Genomic DNA, 27851 nt, shown 5'->3' with positions numbered 1-27851 from the left:
GAGAGAGAGAGAGAGAGAGAGAAGAAAACAAAGAAAATAGCCTGTGTTACTGTCAGCCAGATTCCTGGATCCCTTCCTGGCGATGAAGACACACTTGGCCTAGACATCACGAGGCTCCCTAAAAAAATGAGACTTCAGAATTAGGCTTGAGAAAGAGGGGGGAGGGGTGGGCTGTGAACCAGGCCACACCTCACCTGAGGCCTCAGACTCTTGTAAAATCCACCGGTTCCCCTCATATGGCAAGGTGTTCATTCTAGCCACACGAAAGGCAGCAAATGAATGTTTTGAAATGAATGTTTTCAAATGTTTTTCAAAAAGAGTGAAGCGAGCAAGTAGCCAAGAAGCTCTGACTGGATCTCATACAGATACTGGAAGCAGGGCTTGGGCGCCCGAGTTTCATCCCGGACCCACGTGCGCGGGGAGGAGGGCACAGACTCCCTCAGCTGTCCTCTGACCTCCGCAAACACTGGCTCTGGCATGTGTGCACGTCACACTCACACATACACGATCCATAAAGAAAAATATGGTTCAAAAAAAATATGGAACCAAAATGACTGGGGCTATAGCTAAGTGTCAGACATCTGCCCAGTGGGCATGAGGCACTTGGGTTCATTCTTTTTGTTCCCCAACAACAATAAAAAGGATATTCAAAACTGTCTCCTGCAATGGCGGGACCAGCGAGACCATCTCCTGCAGTGTGGTGCGCCCACTTCCCCTCAGCCTTGCCCACAGCCCCTGGACCCACTCACGGCAAGGCAGATCTCACTAGGCAGTAACCAGGTCAAAGAAGATGCTCTCCAGTGACAGTCCAGGGAGCGGGGACCCAAACCACCACACTTCACAAGCAAGTGTGCAACAGGACAGATTTACGGAGGACTCTGGCATTGCAGGAAGGGACCGATCGTGTTACGTCCCTTCCATCTCACACCCCCACAGAGGACTAACTCTGCTCTGTAAATTACTCGCGGGGGCGTCCAGCAAGTTCATCTTGGACAGCACCTGTCAGCAGCAAGCTGACCATGATCGGGAAGGCCATGGAGGGGACAGGAGGATGCCTCCTCTGGGAAATGAGTCCTTCACCACCAATTCCCAGAATTCCATTCAAAACAAGCAGAAGAGGGAAACCACTGGCAAGTATGCCCCTGGGGTAACGGATACCCCGAGCCTACGGGGCCAGCTCGAAGACCACGAGTCCCTGGGAAGATGCAAACAAACCTCCGGATGGACTCTCCACAGCCTATCAGTTAACTCTGTTTCAAGGATGATGACATCAGATTCTATTACTGCAAGCAAGAACAAAAAGTATACCAAAAGTCACACTGTACACTCTGTCTCTAACAATAAGCTGTTGTTGAAACTACAGTTCTGACTCACAGCAGTTTGTCTTTTTAATACAGTTTTAAATATTAAGGAAATGTTCCTTTTGTTTCAGTCTTTTATAATGTTTCATTCATTAATGAAATAAAGTAGCGAAAGAGCCTTTCTCCAGGGCTACGGTGGAGACTGATGCGGTGGAGACTGGAACGCTTAGGCAGTGAGACTGGCAACTCACCTTTATATCTCTTGGGGACCTCATGAGTGTACCAGTCAGGACAGCTCCTCCTACAGGTTAGGACTCAGCCCCAAAGGAGTGCAAGAACTAATTCTGAGGTCATTGCTGCAGGAACTGGGCCCAAACAGTGCAAGGTCTTAAAACACAACACGCCAGAATGCCCTCCAGGGTTCTGCTGGTTCAAACCCCATAAGCACACAATAAAGGATCGTGTGTCTGTTACTGAGCCGCCACAACACTATCTATACACTTTTCAGCAAAGGTGCTTCAAAAGCACCTAACACCCTTGCAACCTCTTAGAGGCAGTAAGAGTAAAACAGCTACTTAAAAAATCAATTACATAGCAAATTCTCAAAGGAGATAAATACTCCTCCCTGAAGTATGCAATATAACGGCCCGATTCCCCACCGGTAGCACTTTCTTCGAAAACACAAAATGGTGTTAATGGTTTTCAAACTTCCCAGGTTACTCAATAACCACAACAGTAACGGAAAGTGGTTAGAGCAACAGGCCAGTTTGGAACTTAATCGGAGCCTTGTGACCAAGGCTTTGTTTAAAAGGCTCAACTCAGGCAAGCCCTGGGTTTCCCGGGGGACAGGGTGTGTTTATGAAGCCTGTGGCGGCCACCTGACTGAGCAGAGACCCTATCCCAATTTTACCAAGGCTGCATGCAGGCAGGTTGCATGGAGTTCCCCATTGCTAGTCTAGGTAGATACAATCTCCTTGAGCCTCACTGTTTCCATCTGAAACCTAAGAATCACAATATTCCCCTTGAGAATTAATAAGGAATACAGCTGGGCGGTGATGGCGCACGCCTTTAATCCCAGCACTTAGGAGGCAGAGGCAGGCAGATCTCTGAGTTTGAGGCCAGCCTGGTCTATAGAGTGAGTTCCGGGACAGCCAGGGATACAAAGAGAGACCATGTCTTAAACAAATAATATATATATTATACATCCTTACATATAAATACATAGTATATTTATAATATATAGTATATAGTATAGATATAGTATAAATATATAGTGTAAATATATATCCTTATATATAAATAAAGAGTTAAGTGCAGCTTTTAGTTTTTAGGCTAGTGTACAACAATATGTTTCATTCAGGCATTTTCATACTTAAGTATGATTAAAGGAAGTTCCAATTCCCAGGCCAGTGACCACTGCTTAGTGCCCTGACCCCTTCCACTGCTCATCTCCACGACTACACCAAAGCTTCATCGTTGCCACAGTGACCACAAAACCCTGGGGAACCAAGAGAAATAAAGTAGGAAAAACTACTTAATAACCAGTGGGAGCTAGGACCCAGAGCAGTACGGGCGGGCGGCCTCCATGGTCAGAGGTTTTCCCACAGATTACCTGGAGATTCCCTACAGATGAGCTGGAGCAGCCATTCTGTGGCTCCGCAGTCCCAGGCTCTGTCTGGGCTTCCCTTGTGAATGTGAAACCATGCACCACCCCTCCACACCACTTTCACCGAAAGCAAGGGTGTCCCGAATATGGGGTTCCATCAGGACAGAGCCACAACCTGCCCTCTCTCACCCAGAAGGGGGGCTAGGGGTGGGGGCTGTGCAGAGGGCTAAATCAGGAAGGCAGTGTTTTCATATAAACATAAGCAGCCCAGGTCTATCAGTGCAGTACACTGTCTGACTTTAGTCTTTTCTGACCATCTGGAGCTATCCCAGGCACAGGGCCAAAACTTCATAATTCCTTTGCAAAGTAAATGACAGATTAGTAAGTGCCACGTCTCCAGCAGTAGCCAGCGAGGGCACCTCATGGCCTCTTTGCTCCTGGGAGGTTCACACATATGGTAAAAACAGTGTGCTCCCTTCCAATGTGCTCCCTTCCAATGAAATGTGTGACCAGTGCAGCAATGGTGTTCCTTTGGAAGAAGATGACGTTTTTTTGTGTCTATGACCTTATTACACCATTCATAGACAGAAGCAGAACATTTGCGAGTTTTACTGAAAAGGGCCACCTCTGGACTAGACTGGTCTGTGCGCATTCAATACTGCTATGGAGACTGCACAGGAGTTTTAAATGTCTGTCCTCTGCAGGGACATCAACCATCAGGCAGGTGGGTTCTATGACACACTAGGCAACGGTGGTGACCTTGGAGTGATGGCAGCTGGTACGTTGGCAGGAACTTCTTTTTAAACCCAAAGGTCAGCAACATCCCTTTCCTCATCAGTACCAGATGGCCGCCGTGTGCCAGGCACATCAGCACAGGTGAATGAGGTAAGAATGCTCAGGATCTCAGCCCAGAGCACAGGTCTGCAAAGCCCGAGTGATTTTGTGTTCTCTGCCACCAACGGGCACCTGAACACTCAGGAGTTTGAATCTGAGAATCGGTACTGGGCAGTCCTCAGTACTCAGTAGGTGCCTGGCTACCCAGAAAGCATGTAAAAGGCGCACCTCCAGCCCCAGCACAGTTAGGGAGTGGCACAGTGTGTGCACAGATAGACAGGGCTTTACAGCCCAGCCGCCAACCAACCTAGGTGTTCAGGAAGAGACTCCATCTCAAAATATAAAGGGGGGAAAGTGAAAAATGGCACTCAATGTCTACCTCTAGCCTGCACATGTGCACTGCACTCGCATGCACACAGACACACACACACACAGAGACACACACACACGCACACAGGCACACACGCACACAGGCACACACCACACAGGCACCTACACTAATAAATACATATATCCCACAGAGAAAGAATCGCACTCACCAAAAAAGAAAAAAAATAGCTAAAAAATATATTTGAAAATCTTCCCCTGGAACACAATGGAAAAGTCAGATGGCACAAATGTTCTGAAAACTTTATTTTGAGGAATCAGGGTCCAAAGGCATGAAAGTTATCTTTACCTTTAGCACAGGAGAACTATCTTATCTAAGAAGAGTATCTTACAACTAAATAATCTGAATCTGTATACAGTTGTAGCAAAGACAGCATCTTCTAAAGGGGAAGCCGTAAGGAGGTCTACAGATGAGTGAAAGAACCATAGATCTCAAAGCAAACTGTAGACAGATTCAAATAAAAATATAAACTAAGTCATAATGGCTCTCCCAATTAGGCTACTATACCAAAATTGTTTTGACTGAACAACATGAGCAACAAAAAACGTACTCCTTCCAGAGCTGGGGACACGGACCAGCTCACCTAGTCTGCAGAGTCCTGGCTGAGCTATCTGCCCAGCCTTCTTTCTTTTCTGACTGGGTCACCTTCAAACAATACTTGCTCATTACTAAATCCAGGGCCACCACTCAATGCCCTGCACCAGTTCTGGATGCAACCCTCATGATCTACCCTTGGAAAACAGAAGGACTGGTGACATCAGTGACTTACCATGAAGTCACCCGGAACTCAGGGCTGTGCTAGAGGAAAAGGGCAGGCTCTTCACTGCAGGACCACAAAAGGGAAAAGGGACGCTGACAGAATCGCATTGCCCAGAGACTTGATGTTGCGTGTTCAAGTGGAGCCTCTAAGGTCAATCTCGCCAAAGAAATCTTCTGGGGCAGAGTGCTTAGGATGAAGGCAGCAGCAGTGGTGAGCAGTCTAACGGGAGGACTGAAACTCAAAAGGAGGCCCAAGGTGACTTAGCAGCCAAAGTGCTTTGTCATGCAAGGGAGACAGCTTGAGTCCAATCCCTGAACCCCACAGGCCCAACTGAGACCCACAGTTGTCTCTGGCCTTCATAAGCATACTGTGTTACATATGCGTGTAAGACATATGCACATGTGCACACACACACACAAGTAAAAACAATTAAAAGCAAAGGGCAGGGTGCCCGAAGGGATGGATGATATAAATGTTGAATGACAATGACAACAGAGAAGCCCGTGTGTTATTTCAAGGAGCTAGAAAAATGGGGGAAATACACACAAAAATAAGATATCCTTCAAAAGCATGCGTCAAAACAGAGTGTTATAGCTCAAGACTATAATCGCAGTTCTTAAAAGTTGGAGGCAGAGGACCGGGAGCTCAAGGCCCGCTGCCACAACACAGCTAGCCTGGGCTACCAGAAACCACAACTCAAACACCAGACAAAAGGTATATAATAAACAAATACTTCACAAACAAGAAAGACGGCTATGACGCAAATACACAAAATAAAAATGTTGGTTGCTCCATTGATGGAGAAATCTTAACCACCTAGGGGAGTGGAAGAGGCAGGCTTCTGCAGCAGAGGCCCACGGCAACTTCTGTCCAGGGTCAGAGGGCCAAGGAAGGCAACTCCTGCCTCTGCCTGCCCTGGCTCCGCTCTGCAGTCACTCCTGCATGCTGACTCCTGTTGTTCAATCAGTCACTTAGGACTGCACCCTCCCTGTGGTGTATGGGATGGGAAAGAACCATTAGAAATCAAATCAAAGCGGAAGGAAAAAGAGGAAGAGGGGGAGGGGCAGAGAGAGGGGAAGTGATGAGCACAGTAAGATTTAATCAGAAAGCTGGGCCTGGTGGCAGATGCCTCTGATCGCGGCATCTGGGGGACAGTGACAAGAGGACCAGAAGTTCAAGACCAGCCTCAGCTACACAGCCAAGTCAGCCCGAGGTCAGCCTGAGCTACGTGAGATCCTGCCTCAAATAAACATGCGGAAAAGACTTAGGCTGGGTAGTAAAGTACATTAAAATATTATGTAAATAAAATATTATGTACCTAAAATCAGCTCTACTAAAATGACCAGATTCTGGTAAAGTTACCAGATTCTGCCTAGAAAACACCAGGGTCAAAAAAGGAAATGCCACTTCTCAATGAGGAGAAAAGTGGCCGACAGCTGGGGTATAGGAGGCAGGTACGGGCACAGGTGGGGACAAAGGAAGCCACTTGCCAGCCCTAGAAAAGGAAAGTGGTCAATCTGTCACCAGCCTACAAGCGGGGCCTAGGAAAGAAAGGACAGAATGGGGACTGGTCCCTTCACGGCCAGGCTGGCAGGCACCAGCATCAGGCCGTCCTCACAGCCCGGTGGGACGCCATCAAGAACCAAGACCCCCGGGAGTCACACAGTACCTTTCTCAGGACCACCAGGCAGGTGACCACACCAACCAAGCTGCGTTCTAACGCACATCCCCAGGAACCCGGATCACGGTCCTCCGTGGAACTGAAAGGTTAACACTGCAGAAAACCAGAGGTCGCCTTGGCTCTCTGCCCGACTTCGTTAAGATTGTGCAACTTGTACAAATAGAACCATTTCCTGTGCGCTGCACAAAGCAGCTAATGCACGGCTACGATCCGGGGACGATTTAATGGAAGAATCCAGCCTGCTGCTGTCTTACTGCACTGTTTTAAGTAGAAAGGAGGGGAAAAGAAAACGCTGGTCACCAGTGTCTGGCAGGCTGCAAACGACAACGCCAGGAGAATCCACTTGACCACGGTGGCCATGGGACAGACAGTAAGTGGCATCCCTCCTTTATCATCCTCTAGGAATACAGTTAGCAGGACTGGCTCAGCAGGCTCAGTCCCCAGAACCCACGTGGCGGAGGACAGAACCACCTCACAAAAGTTTCCCCGTGGCTTCCACATGAGTGTTACAGCACACAAGCAACCACACTTACCCACATGCACACAATGATGCAAATTATAATCTCTAAGATAATATTCAAACCAGGACATTTTGGAAGGCAAGCATGAAAATCTATACAACTACAGGGCTTAGGTTACAGCTTGGCGGGTAAAGTGTTTGCCCAGCACGCATGAAGCCCTGGGTTCGAACCCTGCAGCCCATAAAACAGACACAGTATTTATGCTATACACCTATAGCATAAAGGATCAGAAGTCTAAGGTCATCCTCGGCTACACAGTAAGTTCAAGGCCAGCCTGGGCTACATAAAACCCTGACTCCAGAAACACCTGATATAAACTAATGTTCTACATTCAGTGTCCACATAGTATATAAATTCTAATTGTGGAGGGGAGATGTCAGAGGAGAAAAGGAAGAAGGGGGGAGGGGAGAGGAAGGAGGACACAGTCTGGGCTCTCACGGCCCACATTACCCTCCAGTAAGTAAAGCCCTTTTGAGTAGATGGTGTGAGTTTTTATTATCTGCAAACACAATAAACTTTGCCTGAACACTCTCATTCTTTCTATCTGTACACATGTTCAGGGAGCACAGTTGCTTGCTGTCTTTAGTTAAAATTTGTCCTACAGTTCCAAAAAAATACAATTAGAACACTGCTTTCAAGTGAAAACTCTTAAGAGGGGTGTCCCACTGGGTCAAACACATGACATCCCTGTGTCGCCACAGATGTCTCCCTTGGTCACTAAGTCACTCATTCAATAAACACTGAACACTCACTGCTTGCCAGACACCGTGTATAGGAGCACAAGAAACGCATAGTACCTACTTTCAGTGAATCTATATCTTTAGTGGGAAATGAATGGGAAGAGGAATCATAAGTCTGTCCCTTCATAGCCACTGCCCTGTCACACTCAAGCACCACCCTGAGCAGACAGCAGATCCTAGACTTCAGGTCCCACCCCAGCCCATGTGACTCATCTGGTCACACCATCTTCCTCCTAAGGGGCAAACAAAATGTATGGCACAGACCTACGTAAAGGTTCTCCCCATTATGGAAGAAAAATCAGTTTTATAAGCTCAGGGATATAGAAGAAAACCTAAACATAAGTTAGAAGTATCCAGAATCCATACAGGTCAGAGTTTACAGGAGAGGAGTTGGGGTGAGACCAACTTATAAAAGGCTTCACCACTGCGCACACTACACCAACCAGAACACAGGACTGCAAACCCACAGTGAGACGGATGCCCAGAGGACAAAGCTCTGACTGAACGAAGATCCCATCTGGAGCTGAGAGAGAGCTGGGCAGTTAAGAGCACAGACTCCTCCTGCAGAAGACCCAAGTTTGGTTCCCAGCACCCATCCAGACCCGGAGACTTTCGACTACCTGGGATTCCAGTTCCAAGAGACTTCTCACCCACTTCTACCTGACACAGGAGCCAGCACGCTCACAACTGCTTGAAAACAAACCCGAACAACTACGAATCTTTTCTAAAAGTCTCCATCTTGTTACTTATACCTTTGGGGGTAGGCAGGGTAGGTCTGCTTCAAGACTAAACCATGAGAATCTCAAGAAAGAAAACGTAAGAAACGTCAGTTGGTCTCACAGTCCACACCGAGCATCTGTCACAGAAGTAATAACTACAGAAAACAGGCTTTGAGTAAGAAGGAAGCACTGGTCATTTAGAACAAAGATCTCTCACTGTCTAAGCAACTGTCTTACTTCCTGGCTAAATTGTCATTCCTAGAAAACCAAAATATGACTTCCCTAATGCTAAAGATCACAGGCTGGCTAATTAGTTTGAAACTTTTCTCAATGAAGGTTCTTGATACACAAGTACATCAAAAGGACTGGAATATTTGCCAAATCGCTTTGATTGACTGGATGATAAACATCCTTATATGCAGGCATTAGGTCCGCATCCTGGAAAAATATGACAGCATTGTGCTCAAGGTTAAACAAGTTTAAACAAGTTATCAAGTAAAACGTGTACAATGATTGCTTTTCCATGGCAAAATGAGTTATGTTGTTGACTAAGAAAAATAAACAATCGCACCTAACCTGTGTCTGTGCCTTAATTTCTTAGCAAACTGAAGGACATTAGATACAGTTCCAATACATGCATCACTCTATGCCAGTCTGGATGATTAATAGTCCATACAACCATGTTTAAACCTAAACACCCAACCAAGCAATTTCTCAGGTCAAAAGTTTTACTCCCAAATCTTTGGCTAGCAGGAGAAAAATTTCAAAGCCATTTAATCCTCTTGCTACATATAAACCTCAGTCTCCACTCCATGTCACAAGTCATAATTAGTGTCAAGAGTTCTGAGATCTCAGAGATACCCCAACACAATGGTCTGTGGGCCCCTGATATGGGAACGGCCACAAAGAAGGCATAATCATTTTATAAATAAAACATAAAATCTGGAAAAGGTTGGAGAAGCACTTCCTGATCTACATCAGACCGTGTACTGTCATCCAAATCATGAAGTCATGACGCTGACGAAGGACTAACTCCTTGTGTGCACTTATAATAAATGAGGCAAGTGGACATGGAAAATGCTGGCAGCCATGATATGGTAATAACATTAATTCATGTGTGTAACTCCAAAGGTAAAGGGGCCACCGCTGGAGGCAGCCCATACCCAATGCTTTATTAATTAGGACAAAGAAAAAGACGATTGCGGTGAAACCAAGCACCTCGGTTCGATGCTGTCTTCCTTCGGAGATGTGGGAAGGTTCTAGCTTTCCAATGTACCATCTCAGAAAGCAACAGAAGGCTCAACATGTGCACACCATCAATGTAAATGAGTGTCCGCCTGAGCTACAAGGCTACGCACAGGTTTTCTTCAGTATGAACTACAGAGCCATCTCCCACTGACTGAAGCAGCTGCCTATTGCCCTGGGATTACTCACCATTATAACAGGTCCTTGTGACTCAAGGTCTTCCTCACATGATATATCGCATAGATATTGAGGCTCTCAGAGTGAATTACACGACTAAGAAGTCATAATAAAACATCTCAAGAAAACATAGAATCTATCAATATAGCAATAAAGATCTCTTGGCTTATAAGAAAAACCAAGATTTAAAAAAAAATGGTTATCAAACTGAAAGAAAGAAATCTTAAACATGGCACACACAATCAATCAGTACACAGCCTGAGACTAAGGCATCAGGGCTGCCATAGGGGACAACAGGCTCACATAACTGTTTTCTCTATTACAATACTACGTTTTCTTGTTATAGAAGCCACAAAGTAACTTCTTGCCCTAATGGATGCACAGATTTTCTCCATCGTGAATGTTGCGCATGAGCACATATGTGTGTTTGTCAAAGGGGTTTCGCGCGACCCATGCTGACCTCAAACTCATTACAGAGCCTGATGAGGGACTTGAACTCCTGACCCTCTGCCTCTCATTCTTGGGGGCTGAGATTACAGTGTGTCCTAGCATGGCCGTCTGATGCCAGGGCACTAGAGAGCCAACCCAGGGCTTCAGGCAGGCCAGGCGAGCGCTCTATCGGCTGAGCCACTTCCGCTTATAAACCTGCACAGTGATCATAAGCCACAGGTTGCAACTACCAGAGTAATGTGGAGCAACTTGCAAGCATGGTTGAAGGGAGGGGGGGCGTGGAGAGAATAGAGGGGAGGGGGAGGGGCATGTAGGGAAGACAGGCCAAAATTGGGCCATTTCTGACATATAATAGGAAATGATGTCTACACAGCTAGCGTGCACAGAAACCTGTTCATGATTTCCATATGGGAAAGGGCCAAACGTTCCAATAATTAAAAAGGAAAAACTTTCATGTTTTTAAAAGGACTCCTCTCACTCTAACAGTGAGTCTCTATGGTATACTGTTGAGATTTTTTTTTTCCTTCCTCTATGCAAGTCAGAAAATTAGATTTTCTTTCTTTCCAGCCAGGGGCCACTCAGACAGATCTAATGGGTGTAGACAGCACTTCCTGCCTACTGTAAGAAAATAATGGCATGGCCATTATTAACAGGGCCCCAGGCTCGCGCTCAGGCGGGGCGCGGGAGGAACTGACCTGCCCTCTCCATCAGTGCCTGAGCGGCTGCCCAGCCTTAGAAGGGAAAGGGAAATGTTATTTTTTCCCAGCATGAAGGCCTAACTTGAGCTCACTCACACTCGAGGGGCGAGACAGGCTCCGGCCCCTATCATGCCTTCCAGTCAACTGTGTTTATGTCTACAAAAGAACCTGCCAGTAAACAGCTGGCCGGAGTTAGCGCTGTTCTCATCTTTTATGTTTGTGAAGTGAAGTTTCTCACTTACAAGAGGTCGGTGAGGGTAAGGCACTTCTACAGCCTGAAGCTACTCTACTCGTATTCTGTCTTTTATTATTTTCCCTATTACTATCATCAACATCATCATCAACATCATCATCGTCATCACCAATCATTGCACGTGTGTGATGGTCAGATGACATCCTGGTGGATTCAGTTCTCTTATACACTTAGGTGGGTTCTGGGGATAAACTTAGGCTGCCAGGCCTAAGTTAGAGTACCTCTAAGTCGCGCAGCCATCTTGAAAGCCCTTTAGGTCACTTTATTAAAAAGGACATCCATACATGAAGAACGAAAAACAATGGCAAAGTTACTTCCGGGTCTTCACTGTTCCTCGCCAAGGTATTCTGATGGAGAGGGGAGAGGGAGGGAGAGAGGGGAAAGGGGCGGGAATCTGAGGTGCTAACTCAGACATGAAAGACCAGTCACAGGGTCCCCATGGTCCCACTGACTCAGAACGTTAAAATGAAAGACATCCACAAGAAGGGAGAAAGGGCAGAAGGGATGGATTCTGCCTTGAACTTCCCTTTGATCCTAGACAGAGAAGAGGAAGAAGCACCTACATATGCTTAAGAAGAAACAAGCTCTCTCCACAGAGGCAGGGAGAAAACAAGATGGACAGGACACGGGAGGAGTCACAGTCCAGAGGAAGACTGCTGCACAGACGGTTCAAACAACCCAACTGTTTAAGTAACCACCCTCCCATCGTGACGTGCTCCTCAGCAATCTCTGAAGGCCCAGAGGAAAGCGATAAAATAACAGGACAGCAGCCATCACCTTCGGAGCCGCTGACGGCCCTGAGCAGTCCTCCTGACAGTCTAGACACAGACTGGACAAAGCAGGACCTCAAGCCCAAACCCTCCAGGGCACTCCGGCTCAGCCAGCGACTACAAATCACTGAACTTAGGGTTTTCTCTTCTTACCAAAGCATGAATTCCAAGCTATGTGAGTAATTTCCCATGGCCCCCAAGTATGAAAACTATGTGATAATCATCTAGTATTTACGCACCAGGGCTCAAGAATGCCAAAGAAATGGTTTCCCTAAAAAGATGTTTCCTTTCGATCTAACGTGTCCTACAGTTCTAGAACATCATTCTATTATTTTCCTTCATGAAAAGAAATTGCATATATTTGTTGACCATGATTTCTTGAACAGTGTTATAAAAGACTAGAATTGGAAAGTCCTGAAGACATACAAATACCTCAGTCGGTTTCGCTGTTTTGTTTTAGGGAAAGAGAGGGGTTCTTGGTTCATTTTCCAAGCACCTGAGAGCAATACAGAACTGTCACCCATGACTCAGTGAGTGGGACAATGTTGTCCCACAAGTGCAATAGGAACTCACTCACCTTGGCTGGTGCCACATCCTTCCTCAAGCGCCCGCCTACACACCAGTCCGTGCCCACTATCCCAGCTCCTCCAATTAGCACGGACAAGCCTGCCAAACAAGGAAGGGAAGAGCAAACACGTGGGACCCAAAAACTACAGTCGGAAGAGAGAAGCCAGAAGCTGCTAACAGGAGTCCACCAGTATTTCCTAACCAAGTGCCACGTCCTGGTGGATTTAAATAAGCTTTTACAACTTTATTTTTATTTCATTCACATTGGTGTTTGGCCTGCATGTACGTCTAGGTGAGGGTATCAGATCCCCCGGGACTGGAGTTGCAGGCTGTGCCATGAGGATGCTGGGAATCGAACCTGGGTCCTCCAGAAGAGCAGCCAGTGCTCTTGACTGCTGAGCCATCTCTCAGCCCTTAAGGAGCTCTTAAGAAGCATGAAGTGATTTAGAAGAATCAGAAGGTGATCAATAAGTAGAAAGCATCACTGTTTCCATGTTGACCTTGAATCTAAAAAGCAAATGAAAACGGCTAGAAACATGACATTCTAGGCTCTCTCCAATTCCACAGATACCGATAATATCTAAGGGTACAAGATGGGTAACACAGGCCGGGCAGTGGTGGCGCATGCCTTTAATCCCAGCACCTGGGAGGCAGAAGCAGGCGGATTTCTAAGTTCAAGGCCAGCCTGGGTCTATAGGGAGAGTTCCAGGACAGCCAGGGCTACACAGAGAAACCCTGTCTCGAAAAAGCCAAATCCAAAAAACCAAAAAAAAAAAAAAAAAAAAAAAAGATGGGTAACACAGCAGGTTAAAATTATGTCCAAAACCCAAGTAGACCTAAATAGTTATCTCTTCAATAACGATGAAATGCTATGGCAATTTTACATACTGCTAAAGATATCCTGAAGTAAAATATAAGCTTCAAAACTTAATATAGTTCCTCCACCATTATCACAGACCTCCCCTTTAAAAAAAAATCTTTTTTCTAAGAATGAATATACTTCCTCAAAGACTATGATTTCATAATAATTTCCTCAAATATGAGTGCAGAGGGCAGAGTTCTGTGGTATGCACCTGTAATCTCACTCACCGCTGAAGAGTCAAGAGGATCACCGTAAACTTGAAGCCAGTCTGCTCTGTACAGTGAGTGTAGGACTATAGCCAGCCTTAGTCCAAACCAAGGTTGGGGGAGGAGGGGCTACACAAGCAAATGTTGGTATCTCTTACCCACAATTAATCACTTGTAGGTGATAGTGGTAAAGCATTTGAGAAACAAGCCCAAGTAACTAAACAAAGAGACAAGAGGCACTGGAGAGGAGACTCAGTGGGTAGGAGTGCCTCCATGCAAGCATTAGGACCCGAGTTCAAATCCCCAGACCCAGGTAAAAAGCCTGCTGCAGCCACAGGCTCCTGAAACCACAGCACAATGAGAGGTAGGACAGGAGGACTGTGGGGTTTGTGGCTGCCAAACCAGCTCCAGGTTCAGGGAAGGTCCCTGTCTCAAGATAGTAAGGCAGACAGTGCCAGAGAGAACTCTGGCTTTCACACTGGATACACATGTGTGCACACACATTCACAAATGAAACTCTACTCCTGGAGTTAAAAATATATTTCTTTTCTTTATATTTATTTTCTCGTGTGGAAAAATAACAAATGATACAAATTAAACGTTCTTCCACATTAACTTCCCTTCCTGTTGTCTGGCAGCTAGGACGAGCGCCCTCTGAGGAGGGGACCCAAAGGCATCAGAGCTTTAGAGACCATTTCTGTGGGGCGCTGCCTGTGTCAGCATTCACAGCCAACCAGGAAAGGGATCTGAACCATTCTCACCCATGCAGGGACAGCACCCATGTCCTTTTGCATGGTGATCAGGTCCCGGTGCAGGAGCATGAAAAATATCCTTGGGTGGCCATCCTTAGGAGCATCCTCACAGGCTCTTTGTCCGCACAAACCTTCCGAGGCCAGGAACCAGCAAGGCCTCACTTCAGACTGTTGTCCTGGACTCACCTCCCAGGAACTCACTTTCTAAAGACGGAGTAGAGAGCTGAGTGACTTCTAACAAAGAAAGCCTTTATGGCTGCCAGCTTGCCAGGTTAGCCTGGGCTGTCCAGGAAGGTCCAGGCTCCAGGCTCCTCTGAATCTTGAGGTCACCTTTAATTAACTGCAGGAGCCTCTCTCCAGCAATAAGGGGTCCTGTGTGTCCCAGACCTCTGGCTGCTCTGGTACAGCCAACAGCACCACAGTTCACTGAGAGAACAGAGGCAGGTCAGTAATTGGAATGTGTTTGCTTTTCCAGGTGCAAATTAGGGGTGCAGGATCTCACTCCACAAAGTGGCTTAACTGGAAGACACAGAGGCGAACTTCATGAGAGTGAAGAGTCTCTCTGGGGTAGCAGGCGACACGTCTGCACGCCACGCCGCTGCACGCTGCCTGCGCCTCCCCAGGTGCCAGTGTCTTACAGACGGCTCTCTGGGAAGCCTACTTCTGTCCTCCCCACTCTCCCTTCCCAACCTGGAGTGGGTATTACAGAAACAACCCAGGAAAAACATCTCCCTCTTGGGAGAGCTCCTGAATATTACTATTTTATTATACCCAAAATATAAATTTTAGGTTTCCGGGCAATAGACAAGCACATGAGAGGCACTTTGCTTGGCCTTAATATTCCGCTACCCGGGAACACAAACACACACGGTTCCAAGGCCAGAAAACATGCAAAATAATAAGTGTGGGGCCAGGCATGGCTGCTTTGGTGGGATTACATGCCTGTTACATGCCTGTTATCCCAGCACCTCAGAGGCCAGAGGCTGAGGCAGAAGCATCAAGAGTATGAAATTACCCCAGGCTATAAAGCAAGTTCTAAACCATCCCAGGCCATATGACAAACCTTGATTTAAAATATGTATAATAATAGCACACAGATATACACATAATATATATGCAATATGTATATATGTGTATATATATTATGTGATATGTCTGTGTGTGTGTGTGTGTGTGTGTGTGTAAAATATATGGTTACATAATTTCTGAACTGGGTCCAACTACAAGAAAAAACTTTTTAATCAAAGGCCACATTTTTAGCAACAGAAATTTTCTAAATCAGCAATCTGAGTTGGGGGAAAGTCCACAAAACTTCAGGAGAACTTTGATTTTTCTAAAATAGTAATAGATGAACAAATAGGTTTGCCTAAAAGGTAACCATGTCTTTAATTTGATTAAGTGTTTATTTCCTTGAATTAAAAAAAACAACAACTCAGCACAACAATGGGAACTCAAAATGTCTATAATTAGCAAGATTCTTCAGAAGCAGAATCCCAGTTCAGCCTGGGAATGCAGTGGTCCACATGAGGACCCTGGCTCAGGTCAAGTGCTTGCACGTAGCACATAGGCCCTGGGTACCATTTCAGTATCACCAAGAAAAGAAGGGGGGCAAGGAGGGATAAGAAGGGAAATCCCAATTTAGATCAGCAGTCACCCCTATAGTCCAGAGTGACAAAGAGACAATCTGAGCTTCCCAGGACTCAGAAGTCCAACAATCAAAAACCCTGAAGAGGACATGTAGAAAGTTCTAGATGTTCACATTTGAGAAAATGATAGCGTATCTAACATGATAGCACTGGAACACACTGATCGCAGGCAAAGGACAGGACATTTTTCCCCTTCGTAATTCTCAAGCACAGTGTGGCTGTTCTTCCTTCTCCTCCTCAATACAAGACTACGGCACTAGCATCTTTTCTTACCACTTGGTAATCATAGCTTTCCTCTTGAGAAAAAAAATGTGACAAAAATGACCAGCCATGACATAAACACTCATGTGGTAGTGTTTTGCCAAGCCACTTACATATACAATAATGTTTAAATACTATATAGAGTATACAATATTCAGTTATATATGGTTATAGTCCAGAGAAACTATACCCACTTCAAAAATACACTTGGACACTACTGCCACACCCTATGAGTTCACCATTTCCCAAGACTCAGAAATAAATGGACAATGCCTTGTGCAACAGTAAGCAGGGCCTGACGTTCCCAACAGTGTTTGTATGAGAATGGGCATTCTTTTGTGTGGGTTTCAGAATCATGAGTGTGTAATTTACCCATGATGCTCAGTTTTCTTATGCCATGTCTTTAGCGACTATCTGTAACACGACTACTGAGTGACTTGATGGGAAAACCAATATGCTTCCTGAAAGCAACCGGAGTCAAAGCTTCAAGAATGCAACTGCATAGCTGGGCAATGGTGGTGCACGCCTGTGATCCCAGCACTCTGGGAGGCAGAGGCAGGTGGATTTCTGAGTTCGAGGCCAGTCTGGTCTACAGAGTGAGTTCCAGGACAGTCAGGGCTACACAGAGAAACCCTGTCTCAAAAAACCAAATCCCCCCCCCCAAAAAAAAACAAAACAAAACAAAAAAAGAGCCCTCTGGGGCTCACCATGCAAGGCAGGCAAAAGCAGCCGTGCTCTTACAGGGCCACAAACACAAGCAGGCAACCTGACTGGTGGAGTGCTCCGAGGCCTTGTCCCTCTCTGCCTCAGGCTGTCTCCTCTTCTCTTGAACCCAGTTAAAGAGGAGAGGCAGCCTAGGGGTGTTCAGTAGGTAGAGCTTGCCTCGCAGGCAGGGAGCTGTGCCTGAGGCCTGGAGCCCAGAGTAACGTGTGCAAGTCCCACGAAGCCTTTAGTCTAAGTACTCAGGAGGTGAAAACAGGAGGAGCAGACAGTCAGGGCCATCCTGAGCTACACGGCAACTAGCGGCCAGCCTGGGCTATGTAGATGACAAAGGAGTCTGCCCTACCAGATCACATGTTTCATTTTTCTCAGACTTCTTTCAATTGTCACAAAGTACAGCAGTAAGTTCGCCATTTGGTCATCTTTCGGTCTGCACCTTGAAAGGGGTCCATGACATATCTGAGTCCCCACTTCCTTCGGGATCAACACCTCAGAATGAATTTGCTGGCAATAGAATACTTCTGGCTGAATATTTTTATGAACCCCCCCCCAAAAAGTTTTCCACAGAAAACCTACCATTTTACATGCCCAAGAGCAACACACAAGTGTTCTACTCCAATGTATTTATAAGTATTCTCCGATCCAATAATCCAGACTGCTACTGTAACACAAATTTACTTTTTCCTGAGATGAGAAAACATACTTTTTCCTGAGATAGAAAAACCAGAAACACTGATATTTATCACTTTCATTATTTTTCTCAATTGATTTAAACCACCAAGGATAGCACTTGGCTTTAACTGCTGTGTGCCAGTAAGTACTGTGTAAGAAATGAACGGAGGGTCTCATGCAGGAGGCAAAGGCCGCAGCTTACATGCCCAGGAACCTCCCAGAAACCTTAGAACAGGAGAGAAAACAGAGCAGAGATCCTAAGACTATATCACAGACTCTTACACTCCAGTGAAGAGTTAGAAATCTCAGGGGGCTCCGTCTCTAATGGGAGAGTGACTGGCGGTTGGTGGCTCCTCGGAGCCTCAGGTTGCCGTAGGATGTCCCTGGGAGGTTCATCATGCCCAGGGCATAAATATCATCAGGGCCGTGCACATGTCTAACTGGCCAGCTTCTTACTATGTTCAGCTGCCTTTCTTACAAACCCAGGGCCACCAACCTAGGGAATGGTACCACCAACAGTGGGCTGGCCCACCTTCCAGCCTGACTTCTTAACTGTCAATCAAGAAAACGCCTCACAGACAGGCCCACAAGCCATTCTCGGCACAGGCAAGTCTTCAGCTCAGCCTTCTCTTCCCAGGTGCGTCAAGTTGACAACCAGGATTAGTCATCACAGATGTATTTAAAGATACTTGATTATTTCTGGTAAATTCCTCCAGTCACCAAGAATGTCTTCCTTCAGTAGAAATAGGAAAGGAATACACATCTAACCTATCTAAATATTTAATTCATGAATTCCTACAACTACACCCAAAAGCAAGGGAAGGAGCCAACGGGCAGCTAAAAGCCACAGGGGGGCTGGAGATGCAGCTCGGGGGCAGAATGCCTGTTTAGCAAACGGAGGACTGGCACACACCTTGAATTCCAACCCTCAGTCCCAGTCCTCAGTCTCAGCACTTGGGAGGCCCAGGCAGGAGGAAGACATTGAGGGCATCCTCAGCAGGCAGTCATGGAACTCGAGAGGCCAGCCTGGGCTAAATGAGACCCTGTCTCAAAAGAAAAACAAAACCAGTAACATCCTTAAAGCCTTTGTGGGGCCAACGAGACGGCTCAGGCCTGGAAAGGGGCTTGCCACTCAAGTCTTGTGATCTGAGTTCAGTCCCCGGAATCCATGTGAAGATGAGAACCAACTCCACAAGTTCTTGAACACACACAGTTTTTTAAAGGCCTTACCAATCTGCCATCAAGTACTTACAGATGAGGAGAAGTTAGTATGGACAAAACGAATGTCACCAGAACTCCAAAACAAACAAGTTGGCGGAGTTGTGCTCCACTTGGGGGTGGACAGGGGGATGCCGTGCTTGCCGACCTGGTCTATGCTGAATGCAAATACAGCTGCGACTGTTGCCAGGGTGCTGGTTCAAGTTCATATGGGAGCACCAGGAAGGAGACAGCTGTGGCATCCACTGCGTGCACCAACTTTCTAGGGTCCCCGCCTCCTCCACAGGTTCCCAACAATGCACCACAAGCAGCCCATGCAGGCTGTCACTGTTCTGAAGGGCACTAGTCTTCCCATCACGCTAAAATGGCTTGTTCTCGTAATTAGATAAATATTCCTCTGGTGACGCATTTAAACTTTTGATATTTACATTAAAAACTCGTTTAACATTATTTACCTGGAGTGGAGAGGGCCTGCATGTGTCATGACAGGTTTACAGGTCAGAGGATAACTTAACAAGAGTCAGCTCCCACCTCCCACTGTGCAGGCCCTGGGTTCAAATTCAGATCCTCAGGCTTGACAGCAAACGCCTTTACCTGAGGAGCCACCATCTTGGTCACCCTCACACCGGCTCATTAGGAATAGGAGGTTGGGGGGGGGGGGAGGACACATCTTTAATCCCAGCGCTTTAGAGGCAGGCAGATTTCTGAGTTCGAGGCCAGCCTGGTCTACAGAGTGAGTTCCAGGACAGCCTGGGCTACACAGAGAAACCTGTCTCGAAGAAAAAAAAAAAATTTAAGGAATAGGAAGTCAACTATCATTCTAGATTTGCTTGGATAGTTAAAATATTCTAATTAGCTACACCTAGACAAAGTACAATGAAAGTAAGTACTTTTAACAAAGGTCTCTTCCCCAGAAGATGGAAAATCCAACCCCCTAACATAAATTAACTCATTTGTTTCCTGAGGGTTTTGTGTGTGTGTGTGTGTGTGTGTGTGTGTGTGTGTGTGTGTGTTAGGGTGGGGTGACACCGAGTGTCTTCTTCAATTGCTCTCCCAGTGATCCTGGAGCCTGTGGCTCCAGCTTCCGTGGTGACCAGGAAGCCGCTGGGCTCTTCCCTCTCAGCTCCATCACCGGAGTTTCAGGACAGGCCCTGCCCCACGCAGCCGTTCACACGGACACTGGGGACCCGCACTCAGGTTTTCAGGCTTGCAGCACAAGCCCTCATTTTGTCATCCCTCAGGTCCCTCAATTCAGTAGGCTGCAGGTACTCCAGTCTCACTGTCTGTCAAATTTCTGAAAGGGAAAGAAGAACTGGAGTGGCCAGCAGCCTGCTCCGGGTGTCGGAGGATGTCTGATGTCTCCACGTTCTGAGAAGACAAGCCGAGAAGCTTTGTGTGTGAGAAGTAAAATGCTTTGCCTTTGTCAGGAGAAAAAGAAGAAAGAATATTCCATTAAGAAAGAACCTAGTCTACACGTCCATGTCTTCTACATCACTGAGGGTATGAAATAAAATTACAGTCTCAGCTCAAATACAGGCATTTAACACGCGTACACAGGCGCACACAGGCGCGTACACACAGACAGTGAGTTATCTAGAAGTCACAGGAAGGATAAACAACACTATAATCATGAGATCTAACAGGAGTTCCGAGTAGAAGCTGTGCTGCATGGAATTGACGGGATTGCCAAGAATATTAGATTATGAATGTGATTATTCATATTCATGAATATTAGAACTTATGAATGTGAAATCAGAGCATCTCAACCCAGTACAAGGAACAGAAATTCAAAGATTGATCTATGTTCACAGAAGGAAACATCCTCACTGGCAAGAGGCTGTCCACGGGATCTCCCAGGATGACAGGCTCTAGTTTTAAACCTCCTCACCCTCCTATCCCACAGCTCGTGTCCCACATACCTCCAGTCCCCAAGGACTGATCCTTGTCACTAAATCTACTACAAAGGACTGTTGGCCCAGGTGAGCCAGGACTTCAGACTGCTTCTCCTTGGCTGGACCTCGCAAAGGGGTCAGGTAACCCCAAGCCACCCTTGTGTGCTCAGTCTGACAGGGTGTCCCCGTCTAGCCACCAGGATCTAGGCATGGTCCACCCCTCTAAGACACCTGCTACAAGGCTAACACGAAGCCTTGTTTATGGCTACTTTACCAATTCAAATACTGTCGAGTACACGGAAGAACACAGCTGTTCCTCCACCACCCACTGCATTCCCGACAGTGAAGAGCTAAGGTCTACCTGGAAATAGAGTTCAACCAGGAAACACTCCCCAGCTCTCAGACGTTGACATTAACGTGAAGAATAGCAATTGTGTCTCCAATGTAGAAAGCAGGGAGGCTGCAGAGATTGGCCGGCCCGGGAAAATAAGACTCTTTTCCCAGCTGTGAGTGTCAAAAGCTCAAATAAAAGGCTCGGATAACGCAAGGACTAAAGCCTTGCAGGTCATCCCAGCTTGGAATCTGCGCTCAGAAACTGCACTTCCTGCTTCATCTTGACAATGACCCTGAACTGGGAAAGCCACCCTGCTGGTCCGGCCAAAACCCACCCTGCCAAACAACACAGAGAGGGTGGCTTGGGGCAGGACCTAGTCCACGGGTAATGAGGAGTAAATAGGAAACATCTAAACTTAAAGTTTTATTAACTGACCACAAAAAGAAAGTAAATGAGTTTCAAACTGTCTCAGCACAAATCTACAGTCTCTAAGACATGCAAATTCCACAGGCCCAGCTCGATGGAAACTGCCATAATAATGAACTACCTCAATTCGTGTAAAGTTTTGTCAAAACCTTTTTAAAGGCAGACTAACGTGTATGACAACTGTTTTTAAAAGATACACGTGAGTTGTTTTCGCCTTATATTGTGATGGGGAAACCCACGTTAAGAGAGGTTTAAAAGTTTGCCAGAGACGTAGGTGCAAAGGAAATGATTCCTCGACAAACTGTTTGCTGACACCAACCTCATGCTAAGATTCAGCCCTTAAGTTTTGCCTGTCACTCAACAGCTTTACGATCACAACGAGTCTCTCATTTGTATCTTGATGGCCTAACACACCGAGATGTACCACGGTTAAATCTTGTTTCCATATCTGGCACACTCCCTAGGACACTATAACTCTATTTATAACACAGTTCTTTATCCCGATTCTGTGAAAATGGTGAATGCTCTCCAGGGCCAGGAATGGGTATGAACAGGACATTCAAACGGCTGAACGATCTCATTAACCAATGCCTAGCCTGTGGTGGAATGTATAACTTCCCCATAGCTCGAGGCAACGTGATTTACACTCACACTAAAATAAGACTGCAATTTAAAACTGATTCATTGCCATAAGTCTTTGGGACTCTACTGTGTTCTGGAGTCGCAATTATGACCTGTGATTATCCTTGGAGACACACATATTCAGGTATCTTTATACTCAACACGGAAGCTGCTTCTGAAAAATCCTAATAAAGTGTGGGCTGTCTCAGGAGCTAAGAGCTTGCCCTGCTTCTGCTGAAGGGCAGAGTTCAGTTCCCAGCACTAACCTGAGACAACCTGTCACTCCAGCTGTAGGAAACCTCACACCTCTGGCCTCCAGGAGCACCTGCACTCACCTGAACCTGCCCACACAGTTAAAGACATAATTAAAAATAAATTTCCTTTTAAATCCTAATAAAAAGACATTATTTTTCATTTGTCTTTTCCTGAACCATTTGAGAAACGATCCATGTGACTAAACAAATAGACAAGCGGAACTGGAGAGGAGGCTCAGTGGGTAGGAGTGCTTCCATGCAAGCATTAGGACCCGAGTTCAAATCCCCAGACCCAGTTAAAAAGCCCATTGCTGCAGGCCTTTAATCCCAGCACTTGGGAGGCAGAGGCAGGTGAATTTCTGAGTTCGAAGCCAGCCTGGTCTACAGAGTTAGTTCCAGGACAGCCAGGGCTATACAAAGAAACCCTGTCTCAAAAAAACAAAAAAACAAAAACAAAAAGCCTGCTGCAGCCACAGGCTCCTGTAACCACAGCACAATGGGAGGTAGGACAGGAGGATTGTGGGGTTTGTGGCTGCCAAACCAGCTCCGGGTTCAGGGAGGGTCCCTGTCTCAAGATAGTAAGGCAGCCGGTGAGAGAGAGAACTCTGGCTTCCACACTGGATGCACATGTGTGCACACACATTCACAAATGAAACTCTACTCCTGGAGTTAAAATATATTTCTTTTTATATCTCATGTGGAAAATATTTTTTACAAATGAAACACTCTTATACATTAAGATGGTCTTCCTGCTGCCGTGATGTATTGAGGATGCCCGTCCCCATCTCTGCCACCCTCTCCTCACCCTCAAAACAAGAACGAAAGGTACTCGGTTCTGGGGAACCTACAGAGAGACTCTAGTCAGAGGAATGCTCTTGGATTCTCTCTACCTCATAGGAGATCGGGAAGTTTTTGGAATTTCTTTTACCAAATGAAACTCAAAAAAATATAGCAGATGTTAATTAAGTCCACTTATCACAAACCTTTTTCTAAGCATTTGCTCACTGCAAAGGGTTACTACTCCTGCTGGTTTCGTCTAACACAATTTGATAACTGACTGGGTGGGGGCGCTACGTCTGACCATATAGCACATGCATATATACCATGTCCAGCTCCGGCCTGCAGCTCCCTATGTAGACCAGGCTTGCCACAATTTACCGAGACCTACTTGCCTCTGCCTCCTGAGTGCTGGGACTAAAGGCATCGAGCACTACACCCTGCTTGATAATTAATTTTCTATTTTGATAGCAAGACTACTTAAATCCTTCAGGCGATTGCTGTTAACTCTACAAAGACAACTTCGGAAAGTCACTTTAAAAGAAGGCCTAGGTGAGCAGGGGATGTGGATTGGAGGGCCGTGGGCTTTGTTTCTTCCAATTCTATGAGGGGCTTGCATCTTGCTTCCTAATATTTACACTCTTTGGGGAGGGAGACAGAGTAGACACACTGCCCTGGAATTTACTATGGAAGCCAGGCTAGCATCTCCTGATCTTCCCACCTCTGCCTCTTGCATGTCAGGATTGCAGGGGTGAGCCGCTGTGCCTAGCCAGGCATGCTGCTTTATTACACTGAGATGCCTGGATTCACTCCTTTACCACCAATTCCTACATACAACAATTCCACCTACATTGCTAAGCTGCAGGTCCGCCCATCAGTAGACCTTCCACTCTATTTGGAAAAGCAGGCTGAGGCAGACCTGCCCCAGACTTCGAATTCTATTTAGAATGTGAATTCAACAGCTGAGCTCTAGCACTGTAGTAGAGTATTTACCTCCAGCATATACAAGGCCATGGGTTCAATCCCGTGTGTGTGTGTGTGTGTGTGTGTGTGTGTGTGTGTGTGTGTAAAGTAGACCTAAAACATCTCCCGATTGTAAATAAGGAACACTTAACTTGGTAATTTCAAAAAGCAATATGGCTCAGTTGAAGCACAATAGACTTGGGAATCTGAAAGGTCTGTATTTCAAATTTAAGTTTAAAATAATTTGGAAAAAGATAAAAATTCAAAAGACAGTTCTTGAGTCACGGAGCTACATTTGAAACACATTTGAAACATTACATGTGCCTCCTGGCTGCAGTATGTCAGCCCAGACAGGAGGCTGGCCCTGGAGAAACTGCTGGCCATTATTCTGAATTACTAGTACCTCGATTTCTGTGAACTTAGATGCCCTTGTTAATAAAATGGACATTTACTCCAACTGAAATCAAAATATTCAAAACTTAATGTATAAGAGGCAGAAACCATGTTTATCTAAGAAGGAATAAACTATTAAGTTCAAGCTCTAAAAGGGATGTGGTTCATACTTGTCACCCAGCATCCAGGAGCTGAGGCAGGAGGACAACTTGGAGAGGCCAGCCCAAGCCTGTCTCAAAATACCACATGCAAAAACCTTTTGTTAAGTGAGATCCTATATTTCGTTCTCTGCCCCTCCCTGTGGATGATGGAAGTTTTAAGAGTGGGCAGAAGGGGCACAAATGCCAATGGAACAACCAAGCAGGGGAGTCCCCATGCGCACGCTCCGCATTCCTGCAGAAGCCCCAGAAGACAGGCTCCTCCAAACAGCCCATGCTCTGATCACAGCTATTTTTAAAGGGTCTTAAAAGATTGCCAAAATGTCCTTCTGGAACCGTATACACTGTCATTAGATACTGCAAGCCCCCACCCTACAAGATCTCGACAATGCTAATAGATGCTAAAGGAACACGATCTTGTCACAGGAATGCTTTTTCTCATAAGCATCGAAATAAAATGCTTGAAAATCACCACGGAAGTTTAAGAACAATACTAAGACAGCAACTTTTTAGAACAATAATCAAGGAGGCCTCACTTTAAGCCAGGCTGCCGTGTATCTCTGAGGTCTCGGTATCAACTCCGGTTGGACAGAAAGCATGCCCAGGGACTTTACCCTCTTCAACAGCTGCTCCTAGGGAGCCAGGAAATTTACTGAAACCAGTCTTTACTGCATCCACAGTCAGCCTCCAATGAGGAGCGAACCAACAGCCGCCCCCCCCCCCCCCCCACACACACACACAAGTCACAAAACCAGGTCAGAGTTGCTATGCGCTGTGTGGCATAACTCAAGTTCCCAGGGTCCCAGCCTAACTCAGAGATGCAGGAGCGCCGCGAACTCAAATCCGAACGGAGCAGTGAAATTTCGCTCAAAACCTGAATTTCTTTTGTATTGTTTTGTTGTTGTTTTAAAAAAAGAATGTTATTCCAGAATGGATTCCTTTTCTTCCGGGTCTGTCTGCTCCTACTGACTCTCTGCCACAACCAGGGTGCCTCCCCTTTCCCAATGCCCCACCTCTTGCCACATTTATAAAAAAAAGAAAAAAAAAGTAGCACATTCCCTCTCCCCTAGCTTCTCCTAGTAAGGCCTGGAAACTGGAGGAAATTCAAATCAAATTAGTTGCACATTAAAAAATAAACAGACAAGCAATCAAGGGTGCCCACCCAACAAAAGCCCTCACCAGTTCCAAAATATGATTAAGCCTGGGAGGGAAGAGGGGGAGGGGAACTAGCCGGGATGGAGATAAACGTGTGCATTTTTGGCCCCAGCGTCAGCCTCATCGCGGCCAAATTCTACATTTTGTTTAAAGAAAACGCTGGGCCTGAGGAGAAAAGAAAATAAAAAGTTGTAACTTTTAAGGAAGTCTGCAATCCGCACTGTCTGGATAAAATGCCAGTGCTTCCTTCGTCTGGGATCGCCGGGTGGGAGCCGAGACTCGAAAAATCTCCAACCCCAGGCGCTCACTCCGGGAAGGCGCCCGGCCAGCGGCGCCGCCCGGCGGCCCAGCCAGGTCTCCCGGGACGCTCGCAGAGTCCCCCAGGCTCCCGAGGCCGGGCGCTGGGGACGCTAGGCGGGCACGGCCCCGGGCCCCGCTTTCCGCGAGGACTGACAGGCCCTTCCCACGGCGGCTCGTTCCTGCCTGCCATCCGAACCAGACGGTCCCCGCGGCCCGCCCAGCCCGCCCGCCGCCTCGGGGCGCGGATTCCACCCGCCGGGTCTCCCGGCCGCCCCACCCCCGGCAGGGGCGCCCCTCCAGCCTGACCGACTGACCCGCGCTCCGCTGGCCCACACGCACCGGGTCGTCCTCTGCTTCCCGCCGCGCCCCGCTCCCCCGCCCGAGCCTGCAGCCGCCTGGCTCGCCGAGTCCAGCCGCGGCCGCCGGTTCCCGCCCCCAGCCCGGGGGGAGCCCAGGGGGCAGGACGGGGAGGGAGGACGTGGCGCGCAGAGGTGGCCAGAGGCAGGCGGGCGGGGAGTGTCCCCAAGAGGCCCTGGCGGGGGCGGGGGCGACCGGCCGCCCGGGGACCCTCCCCGCGAGCATCCCGGGTCCCGGGTCTCAGCCCGGTACCCCCGAAGGGGCCGAGGCGGCCGGGACTCCCGGCTCTGCGCGCACGCACGCCCTCCTCCCTCCACCATATGGAAATCTACAGCCTCCCAAAGTGACACGTCGAAGATTCCTCCGGCCTGGCCGCGCGCCCTCCCCCTCCCGGGCAGCGGTCCTGCCGCGGGGATCTGGGCGGGGGAGCGGATTCCTCGGAGCGATGGCCCGGGGAGGAGGGGAACTCGGAGCCCCGTATCCTCCGCTTTCTTCCCCGGCAAGCGGGGGCTGGAGGGGCCGCCCCCCTACCCGGCCGGGAGCTCCGGGCAGCCGAGCGGTCACGGGGCGGCCGGGACTCCGCAGCCAAGTTTTCCTCGGGCATCCCCGAGTGCTCCGTGGCCGGGAGCGCACTCGGGCAGACTCGGGGTCCGGCCCGGGCTCCAAAGCGCAGGGACCGGAGAGCGACTGTGGGTGGCACGTCCCCCCGGCAGCCCGCCGCTCTCGCACGCCTTACCTCCCCTCAGGCTGAAACGGAGCTCCGGGTGCCCGCAATCCGGGTCGCCCACGCCGTCCCAGCCAGCCGCCCGCGGGATCCCCGCCGCCCCCTGCGCCGCTCCCGCTGCTCCCGCCGCTGCTCTCCGCCGCCTCCTCGGGCCGCCGCCGCTGCTCAAATAACTACCAGGAGGGTTTGATGGGGGATTCCGCCATGTCAATGATGTCGGGACCACATGGGGATTCGGGCCCCGCCCACTGCCGTAAGCCTCCCAGTACACGCGCAGCTACAAGCGCAAGCTCGCTGGAGCTCGGCGAGGCCTCCCTTTCCCCTAAACCAGACCAGGCGACACACAGCGGGACTTCTCTAGTCTGAGCTGAAAAGAACTAGGAGACTCCGAATGAGATTCTGGAATCATCACTACAAATGCAGTATTTGCTAAGTAATTATTAAAGATGA

The 27851-nt window shown here is 47.7% G+C and overlaps 1 protein-coding gene across 6 annotated transcripts in view; it reads right to left on the bottom strand.

Moving 5' to 3' along the window:
- Fndc3b (fibronectin type III domain containing 3B) overlaps nucleotides 1–27629 on the bottom strand; it is a 293040-nt gene extending 265411 nt beyond the window's left edge. For 2 of the 6 annotated variants that reach the window (XM_052180717.1, XM_052180723.1), the window contains exon 1: nucleotides 27414–27629. The gene's annotated coding sequence lies outside the window, so the exon portion shown is untranslated. Of the gene's footprint in view, nucleotides 1–6558; nucleotides 6578–26634; nucleotides 26745–27413 lie in introns of those variants that run through there. The other 4 variants (XM_052180720.1, XM_052180719.1, XM_052180721.1 and 1 more) reach the window with 4 other exon arrangements.
- Nucleotides 27630–27851: the final 222 nt, after the last annotated feature.

The sequence above is a fragment of the Apodemus sylvaticus genome, chromosome 4, assembly GCF_947179515.1.
Source record: "Apodemus sylvaticus chromosome 4, mApoSyl1.1, whole genome shotgun sequence".
In the NCBI taxonomy this organism is placed as follows: domain Eukaryota; kingdom Metazoa; phylum Chordata; class Mammalia; order Rodentia; family Muridae; genus Apodemus; species Apodemus sylvaticus.
This window is presented reverse-complemented; position numbering and strand designations above follow the sequence as displayed.